At 40.8% G+C, this 9,204-nt stretch overlaps 1 long non-coding RNA gene across 1 annotated transcript; it reads left to right on the top strand.

Annotated features, from left to right (window-relative positions):
- The first annotated feature begins 5,472 nt into the window (after window positions 1-5,472).
- LOC140711313 (uncharacterized) lies at window positions 5,473-7,288 on the top strand. Its single transcript, XR_012092499.1, has 2 exons — window positions 5,473-5,631; window positions 6,220-7,288. It is a non-coding gene; the product is annotated as an uncharacterized lncRNA (long non-coding RNA).
- Window positions 7,289-9,204: the final 1,916 nt, after the last annotated feature.

The following is a 9,204-nucleotide window of genomic DNA, read 5'->3' as shown; positions in this document are numbered from 1 at the left end:
CTCTCACCCTCTCAATTTTTACAATTTAAGACTTGGTGGATTGATGGGGCACAAGTACAGGTCCGAAAAAATAGGACTGCCAATCCTCCAATTGACAATAGATGCAGGTCAACCATTAGGAATAGGTCAAAATTGGAGCACTGTTGACCAACAAGTAATAATGCCAAATGAGGCCATTGAGCAGATCAGGGCTATCTGCCTTAGGGCCTGGGAGAGAATCCAAGACCCAGGAACTGCCTGCCCCTCCTTTAATACAATAAGACAAGGCTCTAAAGAGCCCTACCCTGATTTTGTAGCAAGACTTCAAGATGCTGCTCAAAAGTCAATTACCGATGAAAATGCCTGTAAGGTCATAGTGGAGTTGATGGCATATGAAAACGCCAATCCTGATTGTCAATCAGCCATTAAGCCATTAAAAGGAAGGGTTCCCGCAGGATCAGATGTAATCTCAGGGTACTTTAAAGCCTGCGATGGAATTGCAGGAGCTATGCATAAAGCTATGCTTATGGCTCAAGCAATCACAGGAGTTGCTTTAGGAGGACAGGTTAGAACATTTGGGGGAAGACGTTATAATTGTGGTCAAATTGGTCATCTAAAAAAGAATTGCCTAGTCTCAAATAAACAAAATGTAACTACTCAAGCTACTGCAGCAACAGATAAAGAGCCACCCGGCCTATGTCCAAGATATAAAAAGGGAAAATATTGGGGTGATCAATGTTGTTCTAAATTTGATAAAAATGGGCAACCACTGGGAAATGAGAGGAGGGGCCAGCCTCAGACCCCGCAACAAATTGGGGCATTCCAAATTCAGCCCTTTGTTCCTCAGGGTTTTCAGGAACAACAACCCCCACTGCCACAAGCGTCTCAGGGAATAAGCCAGTTATCACAATACAGCAATTATACCCCGCCACAAACGGCAGTGCAGCAGTAGATTTATGCACCATACAAGCAGTCTCTCTGCTTCCAGGGGAGCCTCCTCGAAAAATCCCCACAGGGGTATATGGCCCATTGCCTGAGGGGACTGTAGGACTAATCTTAGGAAGATCAAGTTTAAATCTAAAAGGAGTTCAAATTCATACTGGTGTGGTTGATTCAGACTATAAAGGCGAAATTCAATTGGTTATTAGTTCCTCAATTCCTTGGAGTGCCAGTCCAGGAGACAGGATTGCTCAATTATTACTCCTACCTTATATTAAAGTTGGAAACAGTGAGATAAAAAGAACAGGAGGGTTCGGAAGCACTGATCAGACAGGAAAGGCTGCATATTGGGCAAGTCTGGTCTCTGAGAGCAGACCTGTGTATAAGGCCATTATTCAAGGAAAACAGTTTGAAGGGTTGGTAGACACTGGAGCAGATATCTCTGTCATTGCTTTAAATCAGTAGCCCCAAAATTGGCCTAAACAAAAAGCTATTACAAGACTTGTCGGCGTAGGCACAGCTTCAGAAGTGTACGAAAGTACAATGATTTTATATGGTTTAGGACCAGATAATCAAGAAAGTACTGTTCGGCCAATGATTACTTCAATTCCTGTTAATCTATGGGGTCGAGATTTGTTACAGCAATAGGGTGCGGAAATCATTATGCCCGCTCCATTATACAGCCCCACGAGTCAAAAAATCATGACTAAAATGGGATATATACCAGGAAAGGGATTAGGAAAAAACGAAAATGGCATTAAAGTCCCAATTGAGACTAAGAAAAATCAAGGAAGAAAAGGAATAGGGTATCCTTTTTAGGGGCGGCCACTGTAGCGCCTCCTAAACCCATTCCATTAACTTGGAAAACAGAAAAACCGGTATGGGTAAATCAGTGGCCGCTACCGAAGCAAAACCTGGAGGCTTTACATTTATTAGCAAAGGAACAATTAGAAAAGGGACACATTGAGCCTTCATTCTCACCCTGGAATTCTCCTGTATTTGTAATTCAGAAAAAATCCGGCAAATGGCGTATGTTAATGGACTTAAGAGCCGTAAATGCTGTAATTCAACCCATGGGGCCTCTTCAACTCGGATTGCCCTCTCTGGCCATGATCCCAAAAGACTGGCCTTTAATTATAATTGATCTAAAGGATTGCTTTTTTACCATTCCTCTGGCAGAGCAAGATTGTGAAAAATTTGCCTTTACTATACCAGCCATAAATAATAAAGAACTAGCCGTCAGGTTTCAGTGGAAAGTACTACCTCAAGGAATGCTTAATAGTCCAACTATTTGTCAAACTTTCGTAGGTCAAGTCCTTCAACCAGTTAGAGACAAATTTTCAGATTGTTATATCATTCACTATATTGATGATATTTTATGTGCTGCAGAAACAAGAGAAAAATTAATTGACTGTTACACATTTCTGCAACCAGAGGTTGCCAACGCAGGACTAACAATAGCATCTGATAAGATCCAAACCTCTGCTCCTTTTCATTATTTAGGGATACAAATAAAAAATAAAAAAATTAAGCCACAAAAAATAAAAATAAGGAAAGATACATTAAAAACATTAAATGACTTTCAAAAATTGCTAGGCGATATTAATTGGATTCGGCCAACTCTAGGCATTCCTACTTATGCCATGTCAAATTTGTTCTCTATCCTAAGAGGACATCCAAACTTAAATAGTAAAAGAGTATTAACCCCAGAGGCAACAAAAGAAATTAAATTAGTGGAAGAAAAAATTCAGTCAGCGCAAATAAGTGGAATAGATCCTTTAGCCCCACTCCAACTTTTGATTTTTGCTACTATACATTCTCCAACAGGCATCATTATTCAAAATACGGATCTTGTGGAGTGGTCATTCCTTCCTCACAGTACAATTAAGACTTTTACATTGTACTTGGATCAAATAGCTACATTAATTGGTCAGGCAAGATTACGAATAATAAAATTGTGTGGTAATGACCCAGACAGAACAGTTGTTCCTTTAACCAAGGAACAAGTTAGGCAAACCTTTATCAATTCTGGTGCATGGCAGATTGGCCTTGCTGATTTTGTGGGAATTATTGATAATCATTACCCAAAAACAAAAATCTTCCAGTTTTTAAAACTGACTACTTGGATTTTACCTAAAATTACCAGGCATGAGCCTTTAGAAAATGCTCTGACAGTATTTACTGATGGTTCCAGCAATGGAAAAGCGGCTTACACAGGACCAAAAGAGCGAGTAATCAAAACTCAGTATCAATCAGCTCAAAGAGCAGAGTTGGTTGCAGTCATTACAGTGTTACAAGATTTTAATCAACCTGTTAATATTATATCAGATTCTGCAGATGTAGTACAGGCTACAAGGGATGTTGAGACAGCTCTAATTAAATACAGCATGGATGATCAGTTAAACCAGTTGTTCAATTTATTACAACAAACTGTAAGAAAAAGAAATTTCCCATTTTATATTACTCATATTTGAGCACACACTAATTTACCAGGACCTTTAACTATAGCAAATGAACGAGCTGACTTACTGGTATCCTCTGCATTCATAAAAGCACAAGAACTTCATGCTTTGACTCATGTAAATGCAGCAGGGTTAAAAAACAAATTTGATGTCACATGGAAACAGGCAAAAGATATTGTACAACACTGCACCCAGTGTCAAGTACTACACCTGCCCACTCAAGAGGCAGGAGTTAATCCCAGAGGTCTGTGTCCTAATGCATTACGGCAAATGGATGTTACCCATGTACCTTCATTTGGAAAATTATCATATGTTCATGTAACAGTTGATACTTATTCACATTTCATATGGGCAACATGCCAGACAGGAGAAAGTACTTCCCATGTTAAAAAACATTTGTTATCTTGTTTTGCTGTAATGAGAGTTCCAGAAGAACTTAAAACTGACAATGGACCAGGTTATTGTAGTAAAGCTTCCCAAAAATTCTTAAATCAGTGGAATATTACACATACAACAGGAATTCCTGATAATTCCCAAGGACAGGACACAGTTGAAAGAACTAATAGAACACTCAAAACTCAGTTAGTTAAACAAAAAAAAAGGGGGAGACAGTAAGGAGTGTACCAATCCTCAGATGCAGCTTAATCTAGCACTCTATACTTTAAATTTTTTAAACATTTATAGAAATCAGACTACGACTTCTGCAGAACAACATCTTACTGGTAAAAAGAACAGTCCACATGAAGGAAAACTGATTTGGTGGAAAGACAACAAAAATAAGACATGGGAAATAGGGAAGGTGATAACCTGGGGAAGAGGTTTTGCTTGTGTTTCACCAGGAGAAAATCAGCTTCCTGTTTGGATACCCACTAAACATTTGAAGTTCTACAATGAACCCATCGGAGATGCAAAGAAAAGCGCCTCCACAGAGACAGAAACACCGCAATCGAGCACCATTGACTCGCATGATGAACCAAGTGATGATATCAAAAGAACAGATGAAGTCACCACGCACCAAGAAGGTGGAGCTGCCGACCTGGGCACAGTTAAAGAAGCTGACACCGTTAGCTGGAAAAAGCCTAGCTAGCACAAAGGTGACACAATCCCCAGAAAAAATGCTGCTTACAGCTTCAATGATTGTATCAACGGTGGTAAGTCTCCCCATGCCTGCAGGAGCAGCTGCAGCTAATTATACCTACTGGGCCTATGTGCCTTTCCCGCCCTTAATTCGGGCAGTTACATGGATGGATAATCCTATTGAAGTATATTTTAATAATAGTGTGTGGGTACCTGGTCCCACAGATGATCGTTGCCCTGCCAAACGGGAGGAAGAAGGAATGATGATAAATATTTCCATTGGGTACCATTATCCTCCTATTTGCCTAGGGAGAGCACCAGGATGTTTAATGCCTGCTATTCAAAGTTGGTTGGTAGAAGTACCTACTGTCAGTCCCACCAGTAGATTTACTTAACACATGGTAAGCGGAATGTCACTCAAACCACAGGTAAACTATTTACAAGACTTTTCTTATCAAAGATCATTAAAATTTAGGCCAAAAGGGAAACCTTGCCCCAAGGAGATTTCCAAAGAATCAAAAGATTTAGTTTGGGAAGAATGTGTGGCCGATAGTGCGGTGATATTACAAAACAATACATTTGGAACTGTTATAGATTGGGCACCTCAAGGTCAATTCTACCACAATTGCACAGGACAAACTCAATTCTGTCCCAGTGCACTAGTGAGTCCAACTGCTGACAGTGACTTAACGGAAAATTTAGACAAACAGAAGCACAAAAAATTACAGTCTTTCTACCCTTGGATATGGGGAGAAAAGGGAATCTCTACTCCAAGACCAAAAATGATAAGTCCTGTTTTTGGTCCTGAACATCCAGAATTATGGAGATTTACTGTGGCTTCATACCGCCTTAGAATTTGGTCTGGAAATCAAACTATAGAAACAAGAGATTATAAGCCATTTTACTCTATCAACCTAAATTCCAGTCTAACAGTTCCTTTACAAAGTTGTGTAAAGCCCCCTTATATGTTAGTCATAGGAAATATAGTTATTAAACCAGACTCCCAAACTAACTTGTGAAAATTGCAGATTGTTTACTTGCATTGATTCGACTTTTGATTGGCAGCACCGTATTCTGCTAGTGAGAGCAAGAGAAGGCGTGTGGATCCCTGTGTCCATGGACCGACCGTGGGAGGCCTCACCATCCATCCATATTTTGACTGAAGTATTAAAAGGCGTTTTAAATAGATCCAAAAGATTCATTTTTACTTGAATTGCAGTGATTATGGGATTAATTGCAGTCACAGCTACAGCCACTGTGGCAGGAGTTGTATTGCACTCTTCTGTTCAGACAGTAAGCTTTGTTGACAATTGGCAAAAGAATTCCACAAGGTTGTGGAATTCACAATCTAGTATCGATCAAAAATTGGCAAATCAAATTAATGATCTTAGGCAAACTGTCATTTGGGTGGGAGATAGACTCATGAGCTTGGAACATCGTTTCCAGTTACAGTGTGACTGGAATACGTCAGATTTTTGTATTACACCCCAAGTTTATAATGAATCTAAACATCACTGGGACATGGTTAGACGCCATCTAGAGGGAAGAGAAGATAATCTCACTTTAGACATTTCTAAATTAAAAGAACAAATTTTTGAAGCCTCTCAAAGTCACTTAAACATTGTGCCTGGAGCTGAGGCGTTAGATCAAGTGGCAAAAAATCTTTATGGATTAAACCCCACGACTTGGATTAAGTCTATTGGAAACTCTACTGCAGTAAATTTTGGAATTATGTGTCTCTGTTTAATCGGCTTGTTTTTAGTGTGCCGGACCAGTCGAAGAATCCTGCGTCAAAATCGAGAGAATGAACAAGCCTTCGTCGCCATGGCACATTTATATAGAGGAAAAGGGAGGGAGAACGTTGCGGGAAGTCAGGGACCTTGAACGCAGGGACTGGCTGAAGCCACGGCAGAAAAACATAAAATGTGAAGATTTCATGGACATTTATTAGTTCTCCCAAGTGAATACTTTTATAATTTCTTATGTCTGTCTTTACTTTAATCTCTTAAATTCCATCATCTTCTTTGTAAACTGAGGAGGGTATATGTCACTTCAGGACCCTGTGATGATTGCCTTAACCTGCACAAATTGTCTGTGGAGCATGTGTGTTTGAACAATATGAAATCTGGGCATCTGGAAGAAAGAATAAGATAACAGCAATGTTCAGGGAACAAGAGAGGCAACCTTGAACTGGCCGCCGGTGAGACAGACGGAACAGAGCCATATTCCGTCTCTTTTCTTATGCAAATAGGAGAAATATCGCTGAATTCTTTTTCTCAGCAAGGAACATCCCTGAGAAAGAGAATGCGCTCTGAGGGTAGGCCTATCAACGACCCCCTTGGAGGCGTGCCGCCTTTTAGGGTTGAAGCCCAAGGGATGAAATAAGCCCCGGCCTCCTGTAGCGCTCCCAGGCTTATTAGGACGAGGAAATTCCTACCTCATAAATTTTGGTCAGACAGGTTGTCTGTTCTCAAACCCTGTTTTCTGATAAGATGTTATCAATGACTATGCATGCCCAAAATTTCATTTTTAATTTTAATTTTAACGCCTTCCTGTGATCTCATCCTGCCTCCACTTGCTTTGTGATATTCTATTACTTTGAGAAGTATGTAATCTCGGTGTCATGATGACAAAGGTGGTTTTGTTGAAAAGAAAAGGGGGAAATGTGGGGAAAAGAAAGAGAGATCAGCCTGTTACTGTGTCTATATAGAAAGAAGTAGACATAAGAGACTCCATTTTGTTCTGTATTTGAGATGCTGTTAATCTGTGACCCTACCCCCAACCTTGTCCTTGCAAGAGACATGTGCTGCGGTGACTCAAGGTTGAATGGATTTTGGGCTGTGCAGGATGTGTCTTTGTTAAACAAGTGCCTGAAGGCAGCTTGCTGGTTAAAAGTCATCACCATTCTCTTAATTTCAACTACCCAGGGACACCTACACAGCCAAACGCAGGGACCTCTGCCTAGGAAAGCTAGGTATTGTCCAAGGTTTCTCCCCATGTGATAGACTGAAACAATAATGCTACAAGGTTTATGGAGATGTTTGCATATGCATCTCAAGGCACAGCATTTTCCTTTCAACTTATTCATGTCACAGAGATTTTTGTTCATATGTCTTACTGCCGATTTCCTCCCTACAATGATCCTATTGTCCTGCCACTCCCTTATCTTTAAGATGGTAAAGATAATTATCAATAAATACTAAGGGAACTCAGAGACCGGTGCCGGCGTGGGTCCTCTGTAAGCTGAGCGCCCGGTCCCCTGGGCCCCCGCTTTTCTTTCTCTAGACTTTGTCTCTGTGTCTTATTTCTTTTCTCAAGTCTCTCGTTCCACCTAACGAGAAACACCCACAGGTGTGGAGGGGCAGGCCACCCCTTCAAAGAATACACACAACTACCGTTAAAGAAATGCTTAATTTGCTTACATAACTTTTTAAACACCCAGATTTGAAATACAACAGAGAAGACAACTTTTTGATAGCTCTGCTTTCCCACTGCGAACTGCGGGTGGAGAAAATAACCTGCCATGATTTCTAACCAGTCAACAACCTGTCTTCCCTGGCTGCAGTAGGAGCAATCTTTCTGAGCTCAGGATGAAAAAGAACCCAGCTGGTTAGGGGACAGATAATCATCAGTTCTCAGCGGGCTTCCCGGGTCCCAAATCCCCATGTGATACGTGGAAGTAAAAAGCTATCAATGACCAAGCAACAGAACGCTTATCCCACCTCGCCATCTGCTTCTCCTGCCATGCAAATTTAAAATTAATAAGCCTGCTATTAGAGAACAGAGTTGGTGCTGCATCTGTCTTCCTAAAATTACGGATAATTACCAGCCCACAATGGCTTCTAATCAGATTTGAGTAGTCCCTTAGACAGGAAGCTAAAGTGCCTCAGCCCTAAACTGAGAAGAAAACAGAAACTGGACCGCTCTAGGTTCGATTTTTTTCCCCCTTGTTCTAAAGTTGCTGTTCCCGAATCTCCTTCTACTGTCTTGTTTATAAAATGTATGAGAAACAAGGAAATTCAAAGACATGATAGAAATGGCCACTTTTTCGAGGTACAAACTTTGTGAACATTATTTTCAGCTGCTGGGCTTTTTCTCCACAAATTGTGAGCCTGGAGTACATTTTCTCCCTCGTGGTTACACATTCAGAGTCAGGGAAGGTGACTTTAGCAGTAAAGAGGGGAGTGCAGTGAGAAGTGATTGGGCACTGAGAAGGGCAGACAGGGACTCTACCTCGGTGGCCTACAGCATTCCTGGGCCTCCGACTTTACTTTTCTATCTGTACAAGGGATCTAAAGGCCAGTGATTCTAGGCCACGACAGCTCTTCATACACACATACACAAATATCACACGCCTGTGTGAAAAGCTGTGACACTTGGCTGATTTTCTGAAGAAGTTATCTTGTATCATTTCTACTCAAGTACTCCACCTCCTTCCAGACAAGTATCTGAGGATGATGGGCTATCCCACAGCCATGTGTGTAACCTCTCCTGCTTACGATCCCTGTTCACATAGCATTTTCCAAAAGCATTTGGTGGGAAGTGACAGAAGAAAGAAGAATAAGGTTCTTTCAGCTCATTCATTCATTCATTCATCCATTCAACAAATATTGACTAACTATCTACCTGCCAAGCACTGGTGATATAACAGGGAACATATATTTTTGTAGGTAGAGACAGACAACCAAAAAGTATGTTAAAGAGTGATCAATACTGTAGAGGAAAATACACCAGGAAACAGGAAAGA

Source organism: Chlorocebus sabaeus, unplaced genomic scaffold (genome assembly GCF_047675955.1).
Source record: "Chlorocebus sabaeus isolate Y175 unplaced genomic scaffold, mChlSab1.0.hap1 unalloc_scaffold_601, whole genome shotgun sequence".
Classification (NCBI taxonomy): Eukaryota; Metazoa; Chordata; class Mammalia; order Primates; family Cercopithecidae; genus Chlorocebus; species Chlorocebus sabaeus.
The sequence above is the reverse complement of the archived record's forward strand: the minus strand, read 5'-3'. Positions and strand labels throughout refer to the sequence as shown.